Genomic DNA, 24,710 nt, shown 5'->3' on the forward strand with positions numbered 1-24,710 from the left:
AGGAGGCGGCCTGAGGGAGGAGGAAGAGGAAGGGATGAGGAGGGACGCAGAAGGGCGGCGCTTCAGCAGCCGCAGCGCCGCCACAACTGCCTCATGCCGGGCTCACAGGTGGTGTGGGCGAGAGTCTCCCTCCCTCCCTCTCGGGCGGGGAAGGGCCAATGGAACTCCTTGCACCAGGACAACGGCAGCCCCGACATGCTGCTTAGCATACCCTCCAACCAGTGCAGCATCTTAATGCAGCGATTTCCCCCTCTGCATCCCTTTCATAACTCTATTTTTATAAATCATTTGTCCATCCATAGTTCAAATTTTTACTACAAGTTTTCTGTCAATCCTACCAATGCATTGGCTCCCAGTACGTTTCCGAGCACAATTCAAAGTGTTGGTGCTGACCTTTAAAGCCCTAAACGGCCTCGGTCCTGTATACCTGAAGGAGCGTCTCCACCCCCATCATTCTGCCCGGACTCTGAGGTCCAGCGCCGAGGGCCTTCTGGCGGTTCCCTCGCTGCGAGAAGTGAGGCTAAAGGAACCAGGCAGAGGGCCTTCTCGGTAGTGGCGCCCGCCCTGTCGAACGCCCTCCCATCAGATGTCAAAGAGATAAACAACTACCTGACATTCAGAAGACATCTTAAGGCAGCCCAGTTCAGGGAAGTTTTTAATATTTAACGCTGTACTGGTTTTAACACTTGATTGGGAGCCGCCCAGAGTGGCTGGGGAAACTCAGCTAGATGGGCTGGGTATAAATAATAAATTATTATTATTATTGTAATGTATGTAACTCTTTACAATAGCTTTTCAAATAAATTGTAAACTTTCCCCATTCTTTATTAAAGAGGTCCTCTTCCTGGTTTCTAATTCTGCCTGTAAGCTTTGCCATCTGGACGTCGTTCATCAGTTTTGTCTGCCCCTCTTCTTTGGTCAGTTGTAGACCCTTAGGATTATCTAGTCCAACCCCTGCAAAACACAGTCGCAGCCAAAGCAGCATGGCTCCATGAGTGCCGGATTTATGCATAAGTCAAGCAAAATCCCGTATTTTGGCTACTGATCCCTTATTTTCGAGGCTGCTGGTCCCTTATTTTCAAATCTGTAAGTTGACAGCTATGCCTCGGAGTAGCCTTGCTAAGATGTACAAGAGATGTATGTTGTTGTTGTTTAGTCGTTTAGTCGTGTCCGACTCTTCGTGACCCCATGGACCAGAGCACGCCAGGCACTCCTGTCTTCCACTGCCTCCCCCAGTTTGGTCAGACTCATGTTGGTCGCTTCGAGAACACTATCCAACCATCTCGCCCTCTGTCGTCCCCTTCTCCTTGTGCCCTCCATCTTTCCCAACATCAGGGTCTTTTCCAGGGAGTCTTCTCTTCTCATGAGGTGGCCAAAGTACTGGAGCCTCAGCTTCTGTCCTTCCAGTGAGCACTCCGGGCTGATTTCCTTCAGAATGGAGAGGTTTGATCTTCTTGCAGTCCATGGGACTCTCAAGAGTCTCCTCCAGCACCATAATTCAAAAGCATCAATTCTTCGGCGATCAGCCTTCTTGATGGTCCAGCTCTCACTTCCATACATCACTACTGGGAAAACCATGGCTTTAACTATACGGACCTTTGTTGGCAAGGTGATGCCTCTGCTTTTTAAGACGCTGTCTAGGTTTGTCATCGCCTTTCTCCCAAGGAGCAGGCATCTTTTAATTTCGTGACTGCTGTCACCATCCGCAGTGATCATGGATAGGACACCCCTATTTCCATCGGAGAAATCTTGAAGGGCTATGTAAAAACAGTTTAAAGAAACACCCCCAAGCGGGGAGGTCTCCCCTTATGGGAGGGAGCGAGACTCCTGGCGGCAGCTGGCGGCGCCCGGACGCCTCGCCGCGCTCCCGGGCAGCTGCTCTAGGGGGCGGCGTCCGCCCTGGCTTCCGACGGGGAAGGCGGCTTCGAGGAGGAGAGGCCGAAAGACCCCAAGAGAGCGAGGGAAGGAGCGCAGCTGGATTACCCACAATTCTCCCTCCGCAGCCCCTGCAAAGAGGTGGAGGTTAGGGTTAGCTCCCCACCCACAGGCAGCAGCAGCAGCCGCTGGGAGGGAAGCAAAAAGGCAGAGGCGACGAGGAAGCAATGTAGCAGCGGCGGTGGCGGCGGCGGCGGCTTTCGCGCTTGGAGAGCGTCTGTTGGCGCAAGCTGCTGCGGTTCTCCTTAAAGCTCCGTCTCGCCTTTCTCTCTCTCTCACCTCAGCGCAGGCAGCGCCGCGCGCCCCTCCCGTTGCCTCCGCACCGCCCTGGGCAGCAAAAACGCCGCGCGCGCCTCCCCTCAGTCACCCGCGTCTCTCTCCATTCCTCCTGGGCGCCGCCGGAGGAGAACATGGCACCGAGTCGCGCTTTGGCGCTCGCGCCTTCGCCGCCCGCAGCCTTTCGCTGAGGCGAAAGCCGCTGCCGCGGTTGCTTCCTTGGGCCTGCCTCTCCCTTGAGCACAGGCGGGTCTCTCGCCTTCCTTCCTTCCTTCCTTCCTTCCCTCCATCCCTCCCCTCCTCCTTTCTCTCCCGCCTTTTCCAGGACGGAGCAGCCTCGTCAACAAGGAAGATGCCCGCGCCCAGGCGCCAGAGAAGGCGCAGGCTGAGGGGACGTTGAGGCGGCTGCCGGGAGCGCGCGCGAGAGAGAAGAGGCAGGGAAAATAATAATAATTAGGAAGCGGCAGCAGCGCCTCAGACGAAAGGGTGGGGGCTGTTCTTCAAGGACTGGGGCTGCCTCTCCCTCCCTCCCTTCCTCTCCTCAGCATCCTTCGCCAGAGAGAGAGAGAGAGAGAGGTGTCGCTCGCTGCATGGAGGAGAGCAAGGCGGGCGCCGAGTCCTCGCCTAGCGGAGCGCAGCAGCGGCGGCTGGCAACCTCTCCGCCCTCTCCCCCGGGCCTTGTTTCTCCTTCCACCCCTCGCGCAGGTGCCCGGCTGCAGACGGCGTTGCTGGAGGTGAGTTGAATGGAAAGGATGCCTGGCGTGCGGGCGGGTTTATTTGCTGCTGCTGCTGCTGCTGCTGCTCCTCCCACGGCAGGTAGGAGGATGGAGGGAGAGATGGTGCTTTTGTTTGCGTGGGCTGCTGGCTTGCTTGCTGGGCGCCACCAGGCGCGCCCTCGCCCTCCCCACAGCATCTTGGCCACAGGGGAAGATACAGGATGCAAACGTGAGTCAGTTTTGCTGGTGGTGGTGGTGGAGGAGGAGGAGGAGGAGGAGGAATACGCACACACACCCATGGCATTGTTATGTCATTTCCTCGAGGCAGCCAGAGTCTTGGCGGCAGCCTTTGCATCCATGGAAAGGGATGGAGGAAACCACAAGCCAACTCCCAGGGGCCTGTGGTCCCTCCTCCCCCCCCCATAAAATATTGGAGGGGGTGGGGCCCCCCTAAAGTTGACAGGCATTGCCATTCAAATGGTGTGCATGTGCCACACTTTGTTGTGATGTGGGGTGGGGCTTACCTGCCCTCCCTCCCCAATATTTTAATCAAGTTGGCACCCCTGGCACAAAGTCACCTGGCCTTGCCTGTGTGTGGTTTCCCGCAGCATGCAGGATAATGGCAGATGTGTCAGGTTCCTCTGTACCGTTATGGCCATCGTTTTCCTCCAGCACTCATGCTCTGTGCTTAATGCACACACGCACATGCGTGCGTGCGCACATACAGGGCGATTACACAAGGATTTCCTTATGAGAGGCCGGTCCGGGGTCGGCTGCCCTGGGACTTAGAATTACGGTGAAAAACGGCAGCAAACTCCTGAAACCTCTGTGTAGTTTAATCAGCCTCTGAATCCGTGGAAGCATTTGGCTTTTGATGTTTCCGGTGGCGAGGAGTCAAATTCAGAAGGAATTTGCAGGGAAAAGGAGAAAGGTGGCTCAGGAGTACGTTCTGTCAACGGGTTTAGTTGAAAGCATTTGAGCGTGTTGTATTGGACACAAGCCAGTCATAGGCAGCCTTTCAGTTTATATATTACGTATAGTTGAGTTGCCTTTCTTGAATGTTTTGCTTCTGACACCAGGTTGATGTCTTGGTTAAATTCTTGGGTGTGAGGCTACAAATGACTAGATTTTTGTATAGGGCCTTGTGCTGTACAGGGACTTACTTGCCTTTTTGCTTAAATATAGCTGCCATAGAAAAATATGAACCAGCTGGAAATGTTTAGGATTTGGCTTATTTTGAGCTTTGTTCTTATCTATTTTTTCTGGAGAATTAGCTTGCTGGAGATCTTACTTCCTTTGGCCTCTTTTGAACCAACCTTACAGAAAAACCAGGAAATATTTAAAGAAAGGAAAGGAATTATTTTCCTTGGGAAGGTTAATGGTGTCACTAACACTTCACTTCGGATGGGATGGCTGTTACATAACTAGGTGCTGTTGATAGCCTCTGTGTGACAATTTAAATGGTTTGCTTCTTTATTGAAAATAGACTTCTTTGATTCGCCACCCCCCCCTCTTTTAGTCAATATGTTAAGAAGCTTTAAGTTTTGCAAGAAAAATGTTTCTATAAAACGCCCAATAGATAATTTTCTTCCCTAGGGTTTTAATTTAAAAGCTCTGTACACATTTAACCATATTTCTGGTGGTTCCTTTTGTTTAGCTTGCCTTTTTTCGTTGACAAGCTACTTGGAGCATTGACAACGGCACTAATTTTCAGTGGATCTTTTCCATTCTGAACAGCTTCACAAGGAAAGAAAGCAGAAAAGAACAAATAATAATTGAAATGACAAATGTATAAAAATCTTCTAACTTAATACATAAATGAAATGACTCTTAATTCTCTAATGCCAAGTGGGATCAAGTGTGTTATATAAAAAACCCTTTTTAAAAAAATATGCTTTTGCTTTTAGGAGAGAAAATGTACTCCTGAAACCTGAGAAGTAAAATGTTAATGTGATTGAAACTGATGAAGGTTTGCTTGCTGGCCTTTCAGATGATCAGCTGCTTCCCCCACTGCTTTTAACAAATTGCTCGTTTTCTAGTTGTAAAGACAGAGCAACTTGCCCTATATATTTTCAGGCTTACTTTCTAGTAAACAACTGACCTAAATGGTGAAGCAGAACCTACATTTTTGCTGCCTTTGATGAAAGAATTTAGTTTTTCAAACATGTTGACTCTCTCTGAATGGGCATGTTGTAATTGACTTCTGCCTTTTCGTTTAAATCAGATCATTGTTGGAAACTCATATACTGTATTAGCTAATTGCCCCCCAAATGGCACCTTAGTTTACGGTTGTCGCCGCAAAATGTCTAGGCAATTCATTTTTTTACAATGAAATTTATTAATAGTGTTATTATTCATTTAATTCCTAAGCCACTTTATATTTTAAAGAAAAGAAAAAATATCAGAGAGGTTTGCAACACATTAAAACATCAGATAAAACAATTCGGAATAAAACAAATTCAAGCTTCAAGGAAAATATTTCAGATCCTTCTCTAAGGGAAATTTTGCTTTCCCCATATTTATCTACTTAATTTATATAGCTGCCCAGCAGCAGATGTACTCTAGGAAGCCAGTGTGGTGTTAGTGATTAGTGTCTGACTAGGACCTGGGAGATCAGAGTTCAAATCCCCACTCAGTCATGAAGCTCGCTAGGTGACATTGAGCCAGTCACAGCCTCCTAACCTACTCCACAGGGTTGTTGTAGGATAAGGGGGGGTTGACGCGGGTGGGCTGTGGGTTAAACCACAGAGCCTAGGGCTTGCCGATCAGAAGGTCAGCGGTTCAAATCCCTGCGACGGGGTGAGCTCCCGTTGCTCGGTCCCTGCTCCTGCCAACCTAGCAGTTCGAAAGCACGTCAAAGTGCAAGTAGATAAATAGGTACCGGTCCGGCGGGAAGGTTAACGGCATTTCCGTGCGCTGCTCTGGTTCACCAGAAGTCATGCTGGCCACATGACCCGGAAGCTGTACGCTGGCTCCCTCGGCCAATAAAGCGAGATGAGTGCTGCAACCCCAGAGTCGGCCACGATTGGACCTAATGGTCAGGGGTCCCTTTACCTTTACCTAAGGGGGGTTGAACCATGTGCTCATTGGAGAGAAAAGTGGGATATGAATGCAGTAAATGAGCTCTTCTGCTTACCTGCTTAAGAAAGCTGGAGGGGCCAGCCAGATGGAGATGTCAGTTGCCAACCTGGCAACCGGATGTCATCCACATGGTTGTAATTAGACATACGGCTGGTGCTTGGGGAATTTCTACCCCGATTCAGATACCCCCTTTTTTTGCAATTTGTTTCAAACTGTTTTAGATTTTCCCTGCTTGCATTATTCAGTGGAAAAGGCTCTTCCTTGATATTGTGATTTATATTTTGCAGGAGGTCTCTTACTGTTAACTACAAATATGGAAATGTTTTTTTTGTTTTTTTCTGGAAGAGCCATAATACTATATGGAACGCTAAGCTTGGTGATAAATTGGGACAAAACATGGATTTTAGGGAATAAAATGTTTTGTCTCATACTCCGTAGCAGTTTTGTCTGCTTCTACCACTGCTCAATCTGTAAATTGAATGAAAAATGTTTCGAGAGCACTGGTAGGCAAATGCTGATAATTAAAATAAAAAGTTCTCAGGCATGCAATTTTTTTTTTTTGTATTATAAAAAAGCAACGACGTTAATTGCAAAGGCAAATATGTGTTGCATTAGAACAATATTTCTACAACAGGACCACAGCCCTTACAACCCATGTAAATCAGAAGTCCATTACTATGAGCTACATAGGGAATGAATGGCAGTGATTAATTTTAAAAGGTAGTTAAGTCAGCAAAAATGCTTTCACCCCTATGATAACGTGTAAATCCACAATAATCTCTGCTCCAATTAGTATGGTTGCAGGCAGCTGTAACAGAGGCAAGAATGCTCACTCTTGCAATGTGATATAAATCTTTCCACATTCAGCTTAGGTAGTTTTAATAGAGATCAGCACCTCCACTCTTGTGATGCAAACTGTTCAGGTACAGCTAATGGGCTTGCTGACCTGTTTCATTGCCATAGTCTTCTATGTGAACTTTGCACACTTCAGCAAACCTCTTTTAAAAAAAAGAGCAGTGCACATGGCAAAACTGCATCCTAGCACTGTGACTAACTGCTAATGAAGAGTGCGAGCAATGCTTCTCTCTGTATGTTTATATTACATTGCTCTCAATTTAATAACCTTTCACTATGTTATCACCAACCATAGTAAAAAAAAAGGGGGGGGGAGTGCCTTGTGGCACCTTAAAGACAAACAAAGTTTTGTAGACGGACTCCATCATTCAGATGCATGAATTGCAATCCTCAGTTGTAGGTACATATACACAGGGCTGGTGGAGGAGGGGAACGGATTGTAAGCATAAAGGTTAAAGAGAAATGAAATGCAAAAACTACAGATATTGACAATTTAACTGAATAGAATTTACTTCATAAATTTGTATACCACTTGATTTGTCAGACAAACAAACCTCAAAGCGGTATACAAAATAACATATACAAAATTATTTCAAGCTTAATGTATAGAATCTTTTATTCTCTTGCTAATTATTCTTCTTTAAATGTTCATCTTATATTTGACTTACTTTATGTTTTCTTCAGAAATCTTTTAAGATAATACTTTTGTATCCTGTTAGTTGCTTTGAATATATACTTTATACCTGACTTTCTTCAGCAATGTTTTTTTCTGGATTGTTTCATTTGATGTTTTAATGTAGGTTGCAGACTGCTTTGAGGTCCGCCCCCCTTAAAAATACAAAGCAGTATAGAAATGAAATGAAATGAAAACAACAACAACTTGTGCTCTGTGGCCTGGCAATCATAAACAGGCTGCAAGACAAGACACAGTGAGTCAAGGCAGGGTTCAGGCTAGAGGGAAGGTATAGGCTATGCTCTGGGGAACGCAAAGCTCTGACATTGGACTAGCAACGAACAAGCCAAAACTGAGCCGATAAATAGTAGTAGCTGCTCTACTCAAAAGGTCCACCCTTCTCCAGTAATCTCCTAATGCAACTGAGTGTGAATGTTATACAGTGAAGTCTTCTGAGTCAGAGGATGACTGTGCCACATCCTCAGGCTGGAGAGGAGGGCACTGGCTCCTCAGGCTCACCTGAGCTCCTCTGCATGCACCCTGCCCCTTCTGCTTCATAGTCCTCACCCACATTCCTTGAAGATGAAGAATCTGATTCCAGAGCCATGACACCCGCAAAAAATATGAAGACTCTGATTGCATACAATATCTGGTTTATAACGCCACACTATGCTTTAAAAAGCATTTCTTAGACTTGTTGGGATGCGGGTGGCGCTGTGGGTTAAACCACAGAGCCTAGGACTTGCCGATCAGAAGGTCGGCGGTTCGAATCCCCGCGATGGGGTGAGCTCCCGTTGCTCGGTCCCTGCTCCTGCCAACCTAGCAGTTTGAAAGCACGTCAAAGTGCACGTAGATAAATAGGTACCGCTACGGAGGAAGGTAAATGGCATTTCCATGCGCTGCTTTGGTTCGCCAGAAGCGGCTTAGTCATGCTGGCCACATGATCCGGAAGCTGTACGCCAGCTCCCTCGGCCAATAAAGCGAGATGAGCGCCGCAACCCCAGAGTCAGTCACAACTGGACCTAATGGTCAGGGGTCCCTTTACCTTTTATAGACTTGTTTAAAGAAAGGTATTCAAGAACAAAGTATGTTCTGATGTTAGCAAAATACTGCTCTCAATAATGTGCAGATTGGCAAGGCAGTGCTCTTTACTGGAGAGGTGGAAAGGGCTATGAGTGGGTGGTTCTGATGAACAGGAGTTGGCAGAGTGACCTATTCTTCATGGGATTGCATTTCCCCTGAAGGAGCAGGTGCTTAGTTGGAAGTGGTCTCAGTGGTTAGGTGTGCCTTGCTTTGGCTGGTGCTATTTATGAATTGGGATAGCCTGATTGTGAGTACTTGTGTTTTGGAAGCCTCCAGGCTAGACTGCTGCAATGCACTCTATGTGGGCCTTCCCTTGAAGACTGACGGGAAATCGCTCTGGCAAGAATTTTGATAGGGGAATTAGGCCATGAGTATAGTACTCATTTTATATTTTATATTTTATATTTTTTACATTTTATATTTCATATTTTAAAATTGCTATAATGGTTGCTAGTTGTATTCTGGACCCAAATCAAGGTACTTTGATTTTTAAATCTCTAAATGACTTGGAACCCAAGTGTCTGCAAGAACTCCTTCCATAATGACTTGCCTGTGCTGTAAGATCAGCAGATGAGATCTGGTGGTTCCTCTATAGCCGGCATAGGCAAACTCTGGCCTTCCAGATGTTTGGGACTACAATTCCCATCATCCCTGACCACTGGTCCTGTTAACTAGGGATGGTGGGAGTTGTAGTCCCAAAACAGCTGGAGGACCAAGTTTGGCCATCACTGCCCTATAGTATGTGATGTGGGGCTCCAGGAAAGGCCCTATTCTTTTGAGTTGAGTTGGCTACCCCTGCCTGCTACTGCAACTCACTTAAAAACCTGGTAGTGTATACTTACCTACTTCAGACAGAATCCCATTGAGTTTAGCAGAACTTTCCCCATGTGGATTATATGTAGAACTGTAGCCTAAATTTTCAGTGCTCTCCTTAATGGCATAAAACACATACCAAAGGAAAAAAACCAACCTCTTTAATATGAGTGCTCCAAGTTATTCCTAGAAATCCTGTTTTGCTACTGCAAAAATACCTGCTCTCATCAGCAGTGAAGATGAAATGCAGGTCACATTGCCCCCGGCAACACTTAAATAGCATCCCTGGACTTTCTTCAGAGGTTGGGAATTTTGTTGCTATACTTGGCTAGGTAGACACTGATAAGGGTATATAGCACAGTGTCATATGGTCAATTACGTTAATACTGTACATCCTTCTTCTGAGGTCTTAGTTGTATTTCAGTCTGGAAGAGATAAGAAACAGTAGGCTGTCTTTTTGTATTCCAGTAAAATAAACCTCTCCCTTTCCCACAATCCATTTCCACCTGCCAGAGGACTTCAAGAAGGAGAGGGAAAGGGACAGGTTTGGTGGTGAGCATGAATAGTGTCTGGTCAGCAAGCCAAGCCAATATTAGTGGGCCATGCATGGTGTGTATAATCATTTCTCCTGTCCTTGTAAGTAAAGAGCAGCTGCATTGTTCTGAACGAAACATAATTTAATGTTTCTATAGTGCTAACAATGTGTTAGGGGCTATAGAGGATTCAGAAGTTCTCCATGCCAATATCAGGGCTTGCACAACAAAATAGGAGCTTTTCCACTGTCCCAACAATATCTTAAGAGTCTGGTGGTGGGGACTGGGGGAAATAGAGTGCGAGATCAGTTATGTGTGGGGGAAATATTACTGAGTGTAACTCTGCAATTTTGTAGTGGAGTTTCCCCTTTAAGGTGCATCCTACAGTATGCAGCCCTCTTTGAAGACACCCCCTGTTTAAATCATGGCTGTCTCATTTAAAGATAAAGGGTGGTATCCAACTAACTCATTCTGTTCATGTGCAAATCCTTGCAATGACTGAAGAAGTTACTGCCTGAAGAATCCTCCCTCATTCCAAAGACATCCTCTCCAATTCCATGCACGAAAGTTGAGTAGGCTGCTTCTGAAGGGAGCAGTCTAGCCTAGGACAGGGCAGGCTGCATGGCTCAAACAATTATGTCCACTCTCAATATCTGCCACCTGAGGTGGCTGCCTTACTCTCCCTCATAATAGGACCGGTCCTGAAAGGGATATGCGGACACAATCCAGCAGAGCTACCTAGTGCTGGCTGTGTGCAAGATCACACATTGGCTAAAAGAAAAGAAGGAAGATCACCTGCAACTTGGTTCAGCATTCAGGTCTGGTCCAATACATTTTGATGCTTTTGGTGGAGCAACTGAGGCAGAAAACCCCAGAAGTCTCTCTCCCTTGGAATAAAAAATACATTAGCAATAAATTAAACAACTAATGGGACGCAGGTGGCGCTGTGGGTTAAAGCCTCAGCGCCTAGGACTTGCCGATCGAAAGGTCGGTGGTTCGAATCCCTGCGGCGGGGTGCGCTCCCGCTGCTCGGTCCCAGCGCCTGCCAACCTAGCAGTTCGAAAGCACCTCCGGGTGCAAGTAGATAAATAGGGACCGCTTACCAGCGGGAAGGTAAACGGCGTTTCCGTGTGCGGCTCTGGCTCGCCAGAGCAGCGATGTCACGCTGGCCACGTGACCCGGAAGTGTCTCCGGACAGCGCTGGCCCCTGGCCTCTTAAGTGAGATGGGCGCACAACCCCAGAGTCTGTCAAGACTGGCCCGTACGGGCAGGGGTACCTTTACCTTTACCTAAACAACTAATAATTTGCTGCCCTTCCACAACACCTAAAATCTGATGCCTCAGCCAGTAGCCTTACTCTGCCTGATGGTAAGGTCTGGCCTGTTAGAATTACTTTTAAGTAAACCTCAAAGTTCTCGAAGCCAAGAGCAAACAAGTGGCATAGATCTGTGCTGGGTCCCTCAAATTTGTTTTTTTAATACTTTTAAGGGCAACTTGCAACTTCATATCTATCATCTATATGTGTGTTGTTGTTGTTGTTGTTGTTGTTGTATGTGTGTTGTTGTTGTTGTTGTTGTTGTTGTTGTTGTTGTTGTATTAAATAAGTGATTTTTTGATTGGCTACAGAAAGTCAGCCAAAGCTCTCCCACATTGACTTTTAGGGGAGCAGGAAGAGATTGTGCAAATACCTCAGATCTGCAAGCCCTCCTTTTGACCTTGTTTTAGTGATAGCAAACATTTAAAACGATGACATACCTTGCTTTTATGTTAAGCCTCTATTACAATTACACAGCTTGCACATAACGTTATGGGTAAATTATTTATAATGTGAAAGGTATTACATTCTAATTTTATTTTATTTTATTTTTTAAAAATAGTATAGTTGATGCAGCACATGGTTTGACTAGAAAGCCATGCAGTTTGACTGCATGTTTCTTATGACAGCTTGGGGCATTGCATGTGGGGAGCCTTTGACTATGGGAGGCAAAGCTCATGCTTTGCTACATGGGTTTGTGTTTCATCTGAAGAATCTAACATGATTTAGTCATGTTTTCCAACCACCATAGTTAATCAGCCATTGACAGTCTTAGAATTGGAAAGACAATGTTTACTTGGTGCATTCACCAGTGGTCAGAAGACTTGCAGGCCCAGACTATGGAGCTTTGGCCAGAAGAAAGCTAGTCTCAGGACAGAAAACGAACTTGGAGAGGTAGAGTGATATAGTTGCAGCGGGTGCAGGAGACTTGGTCCTGGAGATTATCTCTGCATCCTTCCTCCTCTGTACAGCAGCTTTGTAGGGTCAGTGAGGAAGCTAGATTTGTAACTGCCTTCTGTGGAATCTTATTCTTTGGGGTTAGAGGGGGTCCTATAGCTGTTATTCCACTACTAAGGTTTGATGTTGTCCTTACGGTATGGAGAAAAGAGTCCATCCTCATCTGTTTTACTGGATTTATGAGTCCCCATATTATCTCAGACTTGTCCAAGGAAAGAGACAACTATGTGGGGGTCCATGTGCTTACTGGAAAGTGTAGGAGGTCTCTATGAACCCCATGCTACTGGCCCCTTATTGCCCAGGATGTAATCTAATAGGGGACTTTAAAGGGGGATGAGGAACTAATTCCTTTGGGAAACTTCCAACAGTGGACTGTGACAGGTTATTTGAGCACAAAGGTATTCATCCTTCCGACTCAGCTTGGGTTGCAGCTTTTCTTTGTCACATCCAGGAGCAGCCCATGATTTTATGCTGCCTTGGGTGATGAACAAGCTGTCATTTCCTCTCCCATTTCGCATAATAGTGCTTCATTAGAATGGCAGCTGTATCTTAGCTTCAGCACTGGTGATGGGACACCATCCTCCAGTGTACCGGAAGACAGCAGTTCAGGGCTGCCTGACTGGCACACACAGTTCTTTCTTTCTTTCTTTCTTTCTTTCTTTCTTTCTTTCTTAGTTTTTATTTATACTTTTCAAGTTTATACACTTCATTAATTTTACAATCAATTTAACATTTCAAAAGTTTGACTTCCTTCCCCCTCTTTCTGCAGTTCCTTAAATTTATTTTTAATATCTTCTGCTTATTCAAATTCATTTAACTTCCTCATTTAATTATCTACTGTAAATATATACTCTTATAAAATGGCAGGTTATTACAATAATCCTGCTAATGTTTTTATCTGTTTACAGTTTATATCCATTTTTTTATAAAAAGTTTGTTATTTTGATTTTTTATTCTTCCGGTAAGTTTCGCCATTTCTGCATATTCGATAAGTTTTTGTATCCATTCTTCCTTTGCTGGGACTTCTGCTTCTTTCCGCTTTGGAGCAACTGGCATTCTTGCTACTGTAGTAGCATACATAAATAAATTTCTGTACAATTTAGATAGTTTTGTCCCTATAAGAAAAGAAAAGCTTCTGTTTTTAAAAAAATAAAGTTATTTTGAACATCCTTTTCAATACATTGTATATCATTTCCCAGTAAGCTTTAACCATACAACAAGACCACCACACATGATAAAAAGAACCTTCTTTACATTTTCAACACTTGTTTGATTTAGATTTATACATTTTTGCCAGTTTGCCAGTGTGGTGTAGTGGTTAAGAGCGGTAGTCTCGTAATCTGGGGAACCAGGTTCGCGTCTCCGCTCCTCCACATGCAGCTGCTGGGTGACCTTGGGCCAGTCACACTTCTCTGAAGTCTCTCAGCCCCACTCACCTCACAGAGTGTTTGTTGTGGGGGAGGAAGGGAAAGGAGAATGTTAGCCGCTTTGAGACTCCTTAAAGGGAGTGAAAGGCAGGATATCAAATCCAAACTCTTCTTCTTCTTCTTCTTCTTTACTCTGTGTTAGATACAAACAATATATCATTTTCATATAAATTTATCTAAAACCATAACATACTGTAAATTTTATATCCATATTCCATAATCGTTCCCATGCTTCGGAAGGCTGGCACACACAGTTCTGGCCACTAGAAGAAGGAAATGATTTTGGGGCTCAGGAAGAACAGGCAGCAACTCCCAGCTAGCATCTCCCCACTTTCTCCAGTGCCTGCTGCCTTCTGATACAGCCGCTTTGCTCTGCTTAATGATAGGGCTGTGTCCTGTCTCAAGGTGGTGTAAGATGGCACTCTAGGGACCAGCTCAGATGTGCAAGTTATCACTTGATTTCTATATGCTGATGACAGGCAGCCTTTGAGAGGAAGATATTTATAGGGTGGGGGAGAATCAAGGTTAATGCAAGATTTGCCTTGTTGTCAGCTGCAGCTTTACCATTGTGTTTTGTGTTTTATTGTCATTGTGAGTTCTTGCATGGTTTGCTGTGGTGTCAGAAGCACCGCTAATTAATCCCAGCAGGTGAAGCTCTGCGGGGGGACAGGGACGGGGACGAAAGGGAAGATGAAAAAGGCTGTTTCTTCAGAGTGGAAAGCGGGAGTTGGAGGAGAATGATAGAGACAACAAAAGGAGAAATGAAGGCATTCAGGCTACTGTAAACAAATTTTGGCTTCACACCTGTGCTGTGCAGGTCCACTAAATCAAGCAAAACCATGTTGAAAAGCATTAGGAATGGTAAATTCCCAGATAATATTAAGTATTGAGCATCCTTTAACACTGTGTAATATTTGTGTGGAATGAGTCAAAGTATTCCTCCCCTGGCTCTCAGTGTGCTTTTTCGTTTGGAAAATGATCAGGTGTTTCCTAGAGCCACAAGCATTAAAAGGCAGTGATATATAGTCAGGGTGGCCAGTCAGACATGGAGATTGTTTCAGAAGCTTAGCTTTACTTTAGAAATATGCATTATCTTTTTTCTACAACAAAATAGTGTTTATTCCCAAGTAAATGTGTTTAGCATCAGGCAGCAGAAGCAAATCCCCTTTTGTTCCTGTGGTCATGATGGTGCTAACATTTTACTGAGTTTAAAATGCAGAGCTGTTCATATGCCAAGGGTACTTCATTTTTTAAAAAATCAGGGTTAGCAAAATGTTCATTGCAAGCAATCACCTGTTACCACCATGATGTCAGGTAACCCAACTTCAAAGGAAATGATTATTTTCTTTCTTCTTTTGCAAATAGCTGCAGGGTAACATTCCTGCTGAAAGTGGGGCTTCCACCTGGAAGCTCCTGATAGAAAATTCCCTGGGGCAGTCAGAACCACGGAGACTTCCTGTCAGTGCTGATCTGTGCTGTCAGGAGGGCACTTTAAGGCTCCTGGTTGTTCCTTAACAGCCATGCCTTTACCTGCCTGACATACAGCGTAATATGTCATCAGGTGTGGGGCAAGTGGTTGGGGTTTCATGGATAATGAACTCATGGACCAAATTAGGACTTCTGCTGGGAAAGGTGACATTGGAATACAGTCATACCACTGGTTGAATGTTCTTCAGGTTGAGCACTTTCGGGTTGCGCTCTGCGGCAACCCGGAAGTAACGGAGTGCGTTACTTCCGGGTTTCGCCACTTGCGCATGCGCAGAAGCGGCAAAACGCAACCCGTGCACACGCAGATGCGCCGTCGCGTTTACGTTCTATTCAGGATGCAAACGGGGCTCTGGAACGGATCCCGTTCGCATCCTGAGGTACCACTGTAATTTAATCTCTGCAGCCTTGTTTTAGATTAACATTTTTGACATGTAACTTACGCATAGAATGCTCTATTTTAGCTTTTATGGCTAGGACATAATTTCATGCAGTTTTAAAGGTATTTCAGGAGGAAATCAATTAATTAGATGATTTAGCAGATTAGTATGAAGATTTTTTCCTTTTCTGCGCTTTTTAGATTACTGGTTGAGATACAGTCAAAAATGATTAGTAGTACAAAATTGCTTCCAGCAGTAATTGTAAGATTTTGGTGTACTGTCTATATTTTGCACAGAGCCTAGTGAGATCTGAATATTAATTTGACTTTGTAAGTCTCTTCGAATTCAAACAGATTAATTGCGTTTCTCATGAGACTTCTTGTATGACTGTGCAAAAACAATGGTGCCTTTTCAGATGTAATAATTTGGCTCTTGTTTCCCTTTGCATTTGGTTGCTGAAATAAGAGAGATGTGGCTTTAAACATGTGCTCAAGGATGGTTCCCACAAACAGACCCATGAGCACATGAACGCATAGAGGGGGGAAGTGCCTGTAAACCACTTCCCTCCACTACTGACAGAACCATTGACTATGTCTGCTGACCACCACATGGTTGGCATCAGTGGAAACTGTTCCTGTTCTCACGTGTGGCTGCTAGGCATGAGCTTGTGTGTGCATGTAGCTGTTCTTCTGAGACTGATGCTGAATGCGCACCTGCAGGTCAGCAGGCACGTTGGACAGTTGTGGCGTTGTGGGAGCAATTTCCCTCTGCTTTCCACCTCACAAACTCATGAATGTGTGAAGGCATTTATATGAACAGTCCTTTCCTGAGTTTTAGATTTTTCAGGATGTGCCACATTTCCATGGCTTTCCCCCCAGTATACCCAACCATTTTTCTGCGTAGATGCACATCTCTATTAGAATGTGTGGACAATAAGTAGCGGAGGCTGCTTTGTTTCATCTTTAGTCGTATCTGTTTCCCTCCATATCATACTTTCACTGGGCCCAGAGCACTTCAAAAGGCAAGGGAGATGGTGTCTGCAAGACCAGAATAGGAACCAAAAGTTTCCTGGCCTAATGCTGGGACCTAATTTAGTTAAGTTAGCTACTTCGTATGTGAAACTTAACTGGCCTCTTCAGACACAGAAGGGGAAAAATGTGTTGAACATGGTTCCTTGGATTGGCCCCGTCTGGTATAAAGGTCTCCTGCCTTTGCTTAGTCAACATAAAATTATCAGCTGTTATTTGTTTGCAGCTGCTAAGCTTGCCCACCTTCTTAACAGAGAGGTCTCCTGATGTGGAAAAATGCTGTGCACATGACGGTTTGTGCTTTGGGAAAGATTTGTGACCTCTGATGTCAGAGTGTAACTGTCAAGGATCAAGGTGTTTGCAATGTGCTGCTTCTCTGTTGCAAGCCTGTTTCGTGGCAGATGATTGGTGACAGGTTCTGAAAGGGGGAGAAGGCATGCGGAACCATTGTCTGTACCTGGTGAATTCATATTAATTGGTCTTTGAAATGACAGGCTTTGATTGGCAGGAGTAGAGTCCTCCTGATACTGCTGGACTCCAGCTCCCACCGGTCTTGACCGTTAGCCATACTAATTGGGGCTCATGGGACTCGGAATCCAGCAACATCTAGAGGATGCTGTCTTCTCTTATTCTTGCTCTAGTCAGTGAAAAAAGTTAACTGCGAGTGGAGGTTAAAAAAAGTCAATTGGGAAAGTTAGGTGGGGGTGTGAGCCAAAGACCAAAGAAAGCTGCTGAAGGTGGACAGCCGAGGCCTGAATATTAATATTTATTTCCCAGTGTGATAGTTAGACTTTGGTGAACTATTAGAAGAACAGAGATGGTAGCAGTGTTAGGCAAAGAAGCTGTTCTGTTAACTGGCCCAAGCAGCCAGAGGTTCAACCGGAGGAGCTTGGGTGTCAGAGGAAAAATAATATCTGGTAGCTGGGTTAGGCCGGGAGTGATTCTGGTTGGGTTGAAGTTTTCAGGAATTTGGCTTGAGATATAAACCTCTCGGAGGCTGCTGTTAGCAACGTGTCTCTTGAATCTTTAGATGTTGTCATGAGGCACATTTAAGACACAAATATCAGTATTCCTTTATGTACAAAGCACCTTTTAATTAAACAATATTAGGTTTTATTTTGCTCTGTCCCCCAACATTATTTTCAATCTCATGCATAAACCTTTTATGTCAAGGTACCAGGAAGTTTTAAAAGGAAATGGGTAGCAGCAGAAAAGGGGTCACATTGGGGAACTCTTCAGTTACTGTGGCAGGAGGGGAGGTTCCATAGACCTTGAAATATAAAAAAAATTACACAAGTACAAATATCTAAACTCCCTCTTAGAAGGGTAGCAAGAACAATTCATTGGCACAAAACCTTCCCATGCTTTGCCATAATTACTGCTCCATATTCCTTCATGGGAATCAGCCTTTTAATCTATCTATCTATCTATCTATCTAATCTATCTATCATCTATCTATCTATCATCTATCTGTTAAATAGTGGGTAGACATAGCAGACGACGCAGTGATTTCTCCAAAGCAGCTCTTTATTTGTAAGCTGGAACAGAACTGAACTGAAGAGTTCAGTCAGCCTGCTTATATAGAGCTCCCGTACAATGTAACTGTAACAATTTTCTAAACTATCCAGCACTGAATGTCACTTTCGATCCCTTATTTGCATAACTATCTACAGTATCCCCCTGCTGGCCCAGGGTGAGAACTTCAGTACATAACACCATCTATCTATCATATATCTATCTATCATCTATCTGTCATCACCTTCAGCTCCTTCTTTCAGAAAGATTGGTTTATACTCAATACTTCTACCTGTATGATTTGTTGATCAGGCTTCTATACCAGTTTAACTTCAATGCATTGAGGGCTCCCAGACCATTGTGGCAACAGACCTGACTTTCTGACTTGGGCACAGCCCGGCCCACAGCCTTATTCCTGGTTTTTACATTTCTCAGGTCCTTGATGGCACATTGTCAGTTCCAGAGGTAGGCAGATGAGAATGAGAAGCATCCAACTAGCAATCTGGGATGCACCAAAATTATGTAGATCATTAGCTTCTGAATGTAGTACTCTTTTCACTTCTCTCAGATGGCACAGAATAGGAAACTGGAATGATCCAGCACTTAGAAGTCAGTAGGTAAAAGTATGTGCATGTGATTTCTGTGTTTGCCAGAGTTTTAAGACCACCATTTGTCTCTTTTCTTGGCTCATCTTCCTTAACATATCTGGCAAAGAGCAGGGTTGCTACTGTTCCTTGTCAAACTCTGTGACTCTTTCTGGCTTGTGATTTTATTTATGTTCTTGAGATCACAGGAGTGGAATCAAATAGTAAGAAGTTCAGCTTTAGTTTCTATAACGTAACTCTTAAGCCCTTGAATTCCCAATACTTATAGTTGATTTTTTTTTTTTACAGTTGCATTAAAATAATTTGGAAGATGGGATTGCTGTGGCAGACAGCTCGATTGGGTTATACTGGTTTCGCCTTCCTTCCCACACACTTGTTTCTTTCATTCTTTGTGCTTTACATACACAAATAAGGGTTATGGGAGTGCCCCCTCATCTCTCGTGAGCACAGGAAAGCTTTTGTGAATTACTGTGTTTTACTTTGTGCTCTGAAAATTGTTAAGCGTGGGCTTGTTGCTGATTTGACCTGCTGTAGTCTGGATTGACCCCTCTGCTGCCTATTTACTTTTAAAATGCCTTTCGCAGAATTGCTGACTGCTTGAATGGCATCTTGTCTCTTTTGTCCCTCAGACATTAAGAAATAACTTAGGATTGGGGGATGGAATGTGTCCTGTGTCATATGTAGAGATGCTGAAGCCAATTAATGCAAAGTGGATGGTTGTTAACAGAGAAGCATTATTTGCTCTGCCGCTTTGTCCTTAACATTTTTTTGGTGGCCCAATGAGAAGGCTAAACTGATTTCTCTGTAGCGCTGAGCTTTGTGATTGGAAAATAATCTCTCGGAAAAAAAAAATTTAATTGGGTCACAGTTCCACAACCACCTGCTGATGATCAAGCAAAACAGAATCAAGCTCAAGAATTGCAAGCATTGCCTTAGGTTCCTTTGGGAGAAAAGGTGGTATGTATATTTAATAAAATAAATAAAGTTAATAGATGGTAACAACAAAAATCATCACAAGTGTGCATAATAATAAGAGTAGAACAAAATAGTCTTGGCTACAGATTAATTTTTAGTTTTTGTTTAGCTGAGATACGGAGACCATTGTGTGTGTGTATCAGTTAGAATAGCTGGCACACACCTTTCCATAGCAGTAATCCTGAGTACAGTCGTACCTTGGTTGCCGAACGCCTTGGAACTCGTACATTTCGGCTCCCAAATGATTGAAAACCGGTAGTGTGTGTTCTGGTTTTTGAACAATTTTCGTAGCTGAACGTCTGGTGCGGCTTCCAATTGGCTGCAGGACGCTCCTGCAGCCAATCGGAAGCTGCGTCATGATTTTCGAACGGACTCCTGGAACGCATTCTGTACAAGAACCAAGGTACGACTGTATTAGGACTGGTGTTGCCAATTTGCAACATTGGCCGCTGCCAGGGTTAATGCACCTTGTCAGGGTCCATCAATGATGCTGACCCTGGAGCATGTGGCCGGGTCTGTGAACTGCCTGATGTTTTATTTACTCTAGACCAGATATTGGGAACCTCCGACCCTCAGGCCATATTTCATCCAGTGGAGTCCCAATTTGGTTCCTAATAAACACCTACTTGTCTCACACCTGACATTGTATGCGACATCAAGTGTAAGGTCATGTACCAACTTCAAAAGGATAACTAGGAGCTTAAAAGTGAGCACCTGGTTGTTCCTTTGCTGGAGCAAGGCACACCCCCACCATCTGTCAGCTGATAGGTGGGGGAGCATAGGAACAAGAAGCAGTTTGCATGGAAACTGCTGCTAAAATACAGGTTCCATTCTAGTGGCATTTTCATTGCTGCTTCAGGAGCAAGTCTCTTTGAAGGCGTACTGGGAATGCAGGAGATTGACACCTCAGGTATAGGGCAGGTGCCCCCCCCGCACACCTGTTTAGGGGGGGAAATGTTTCCCATTCCTTCCCTGGACTGATGCTATCTTGAAGGCATTGTAGCTAATTAAAATGATGAGTGGGTCATATCCACCTGGCACAAGATGCAATTTTGATGCTGCCCATCCAGCAGGTAAACTCACAGATGTTGGAAGAGGGCCACCTGGTGATGCTTGGCTGTGGGGAGGGGTGTTTAAACCTGCAGCAGCTTTGCTATGTCTGTAAGATAAAGATGCACGTCATGTAAAATATTCCTTCTCCTCATAGCCATAAAACACGGATTTCCCTGCCTTTTAACAGAGGGAGAATACAGTTAACTGGTCCCTTCAAAACAAACAAGCAAACAAAAGAATGAATCCTGGATTTAAAGTAGAGACTTGATGCCTCTAGTCTGGAATATTTTTTTTTAGGGGGAAAAAAGAGTTCAGACATATGTTTTAAAAACAAACCATAGTAAAGGAACAGGAAACAGAACTGAATTTTTATACAGATAAATATTTGCATCTGCAGTGTAATAATTTCTCCAATAGATTTATCTACTTGATTGTTGATGAGTAAACAGGTCCTTTCTGTAGAAGTATCTTGTGTTATAACTGAAAGTTGAGGGAGGTTGTTTTGAATGTGGAATTAGGTCTTTGGGGATTTTATATCTTTTGAAAGAGCCCCTTGATTACTTTTTACTTTGTCCAGAGAAGCAGATTACTACTGGCAGTACTTTTCTTCACAATGTTTTTGTATTTTACTGTATCAGTCACTTATTTTACACTAGCTAGCAAGTGATGTTTACAAGTCTACAATGAGAAACCCTATGAATTAGGCTTTTCCAATGGCTGGATTCCACGGTCCTTTACTGAATACTCTAAATAACATTTATCAGATTATTCAGGCCAAGTGGCGTAGCGTGGGGGGTGCAGGGGGGGGGGCTGGCCGCACCGGGCGCAACACCTGGGGGTTAGGGTTAGGGGGCGCAAATCCACGGGTTAGGGGGCGCAAATTACTTGCCTTGCCCCCGGGTGCTGACAACCCACACTATGCCACTGATTCAGGCGGTGTACATGTTTTTGTATGTGCCCCTCCTTGTTGACAGATAAGAGAGGCAGACCTTGGCTTTTGCTAACTTCATATAGGAATATCTGAGGATAACAGTGTGATCCGTGGAGATGCAGAATGTTCTTATCTCTGAGAGAATATCTGTTTCCTTTAACAGAGCAGAGAGTGATCTTAAGGGTATATTTCAGTAAGTGGAGCTGTGAAGAACTTGCTGAAGGAGGATGACACATAAGGCAAAGAGGAATTGGGCTTTGAGGACACCGTCTTTGTGAGAGGAAGTGGGGTTTGGGTTCCTGTCGTACCTGTGCATGTTGAAAAAAATACCCACACATAGGTTGTTGGTGGTGGCAGGCCAGTCCTTTGTTTTTAGTGTCCTGAGGAGGTAGGAGCAGGTGTTGTTCCAACACCTGGTAATTTTTGCAATGCTAGTGGAGCCTCTTATTATTCCCTCCAAGCAGAGCATTCCACTCTCCTGACCCTCTTCCTGCCCTTGCTCTGTTTTCCTTTTCTGTTTGCCACTCTGTATTCCACAGCTACTGAGCATGCTCAACCCTCATTTTTGTCCCTTTTGGCTTTTTCTTTTTTATTCTGCAAAGGTTAAGGTTTCATCAGGTTAGATGACAACCCCACTTCATTACTCACCACCTGAATGTACTATCGGAAGGATATCCTTTATAAACTAAGGCTGAAGTCCTGCTGCCCTGTCTTGTGACACCCCCGTAGATCCATATTTGGGCATAGCAGTTGAATTCAGGTTGTCACTTCTGGTACAGAAAGCCTTTAGTAGTTTGGGACACTCTACTTGCAGAATCGCCTTACCCAATAGGTGCCCACTGGAGTGCTTCAATCTGTGGAACTGGCATTGTTTCAGGTTGTCCAGGCAAGTCTTTCCGGACATGTAGATGCTGACACACAGCTTTAATTACAATCAAGTGGCATATAAATGTTAGAATGGGGTGATGGAATTGTACTCTCCCCCTGCCCTCCCCCAGTGCAGGGATATACATTTGAATCATTGCAACATTTATCTCAGTAAATATGATTGCAGTTACTTTTAAAATGTTGATGTCAAACTCTCTAGTTCCTTTTTCTCCTAATAATATACATGTTTGCAGTCTTGTATTATATTCCAGTATATTTAAACTCTTGCACTTTTGCTAAATTATATCTGGAGGAATTAATAAATCTACAGAAACGTTCAAAGAGCTGAACAGATCATTCTAATTTTTATGAATGGAAAGTGTGATGACACAAGTTTATTGAGTTAACTATGTGCAATAAGAAATGATAGTTGTACTAGGCGAAACCAAACCAAATATGGAGAACTTAGCACTTTTCTTCTTGGAATAAACCACTTCATCGGCCTTCCATAATTATGACTTCAGTGATATGGCATGTTGTAGACCCAGGAGAGGGATCAGTGATGGACCGGGACAAAAAAATTGGCTCATGGATTTAAAGCACGCCAGCCCACATTCAGGAGTAGGGCTCTTTGCTATCATCAGTTATTGCACAACAAGAAACTATACAGAGAGAAACATTTCTTTTTTGATGGAATGCTTCTGATCCGCAACAGCAGCTGAAGTATTTGTGAAAAAGCTGTTCTGTAAGGGAATGCATTTGAAAGCATGTTCTATTGCAATGCTTAGATGATGCTACTTGCACACTTGTGACTTGGGACACAAGTGAGCTTGCTCTATTGTTAAACAGACTATGCGGAAGAAACAGGCTGCAGCCATACATGAAAGCAAAAGCAGCAGGTGCAACCATACAGCATAAGCCTCCAGGACCAAAATAAAAATTATGAGTGCAATTTTGCTTTCTTACGTTTTTAAACACCAATAGTTTCATGTCACTGGCTCAAATGAGCCTTTACTTATGTGGTAGTTAACTTAGTCTTTTAATTCAATCAATCCTTTAATACCCTGCCTTTCTTCCATAATGTGGTGGTGTGCCAATTTCTAATGCTACTCTTGCAAAATTTCGCTAACATAAGACTAACATAAGAACATATGACTAACATAAGAAGAAATGGGAAAGCTTACATTCAGATTCTCCTATCAGTCCCGTTGTGTGTGGCTTGATGCTGCAAGCACTGTGAGTTCCTTTCTGTTGTTGTTTAGTCGTTTAGTCATGTCCGATTCTTCGTGACCCCATGGACCAGAGCACGCCAGGCACTCCTGTCTTCCACTGCCTCCCGCAGTTTGGTCAAACTCATGCTGGTAGCCTCAAGAACACTATCCAACCATCTTGTCCACTGTCGTCCCCTTCTCCTTGTGCCCTCCATCTTTCCCAAAATCAGGGTCTTTTCCAGGGAGTCTTCTCTTCTCATGAGGTGGCCAAAGTATTGGAGCCTCAGCTTCAGGATCTGTCCTTCCAGTGAGCACTCAGGGCTGATTTCCTTCAGAATGGATAGGTTTGGTCTTCTTGCAGTCCATGGGACTCTCAAGAGTCTCCTCCAGCACCATAATTCAAAAGCATCTGTTCTTCGGTGATCAGCCTTCTTTATGCTCCATACCCCTGTTTTAAGCAAAGGGAAGATTCTGCCACTTCCAAACCATTAAGAAGTGGTCTTCATGATGCACATGGGAATGAATACTTTTGCTTGATTTTTTTCTTTAGAGTTGTCACTGATAGTTTTTGTCTTTCTTAATCCTCCCTTATTCCTCCCTTGTTTCTTCCTTTTCCAAGTGAGAACCTAAGGGTACACCTTTATTGCAGGCATGACTCTTAGGCAATTGAAAATTTGAGTTTGTTAAGAGAACAGAGTTTCTTAATTTATTGAATGCGTGCATAATAGTTAAGTCACCACACCACCCCCCAAAAAAGCTTGGGAGTATCCTTTTAGGTTGTCTTCATTGTAATATATTTTGTGGTCTGCTAGAAACAGTACATTGCTTTCAGTGCCAAGTTAAAAATATTCAGTCTACAATGCAATTCGTGCTGGTGACGGTGACTAAGATAAGAGCAGTTGGCTCAGTTTTCTGGTTGACCTTGAAAGCACTTTGTTTTACTAGGAAGTGGAAAATTAACCATTGGGTTGTATCCAGAAATGAGTCCTTAAAAAG

The 24,710-nt window shown here is 44.1% G+C and overlaps 1 protein-coding gene across 4 annotated transcripts in view; it reads left to right on the forward strand.

The window, feature by feature from the left end:
• Nucleotides 1–1,859: 1,859 nt before the first annotated feature.
• HECW2 (HECT, C2 and WW domain containing E3 ubiquitin protein ligase 2) overlaps nt 1,860–24,710 on the forward strand; it is a 192,798-nt gene continuing 169,947 nt past the window's right edge. Inside the window, exon 1 of one of the 4 annotated variants that reach the window (XM_079975788.1) lies at nt 1,860–2,945. The gene's annotated coding sequence lies outside the window, so the exon portion shown is untranslated. Of the gene's footprint in view, nt 2,946–3,137; nt 3,157–24,710 lie in introns of those variants that run through there. The other 3 variants (XM_079975789.1, XM_079975784.1, XM_079975785.1) reach the window with 3 other exon arrangements.

Source organism: Podarcis cretensis, assembly GCF_951804945.1.
Source record: "Podarcis cretensis genome assembly, chromosome: 1".
NCBI classification, from domain to species: domain Eukaryota; kingdom Metazoa; phylum Chordata; class Lepidosauria; order Squamata; family Lacertidae; genus Podarcis; species Podarcis cretensis.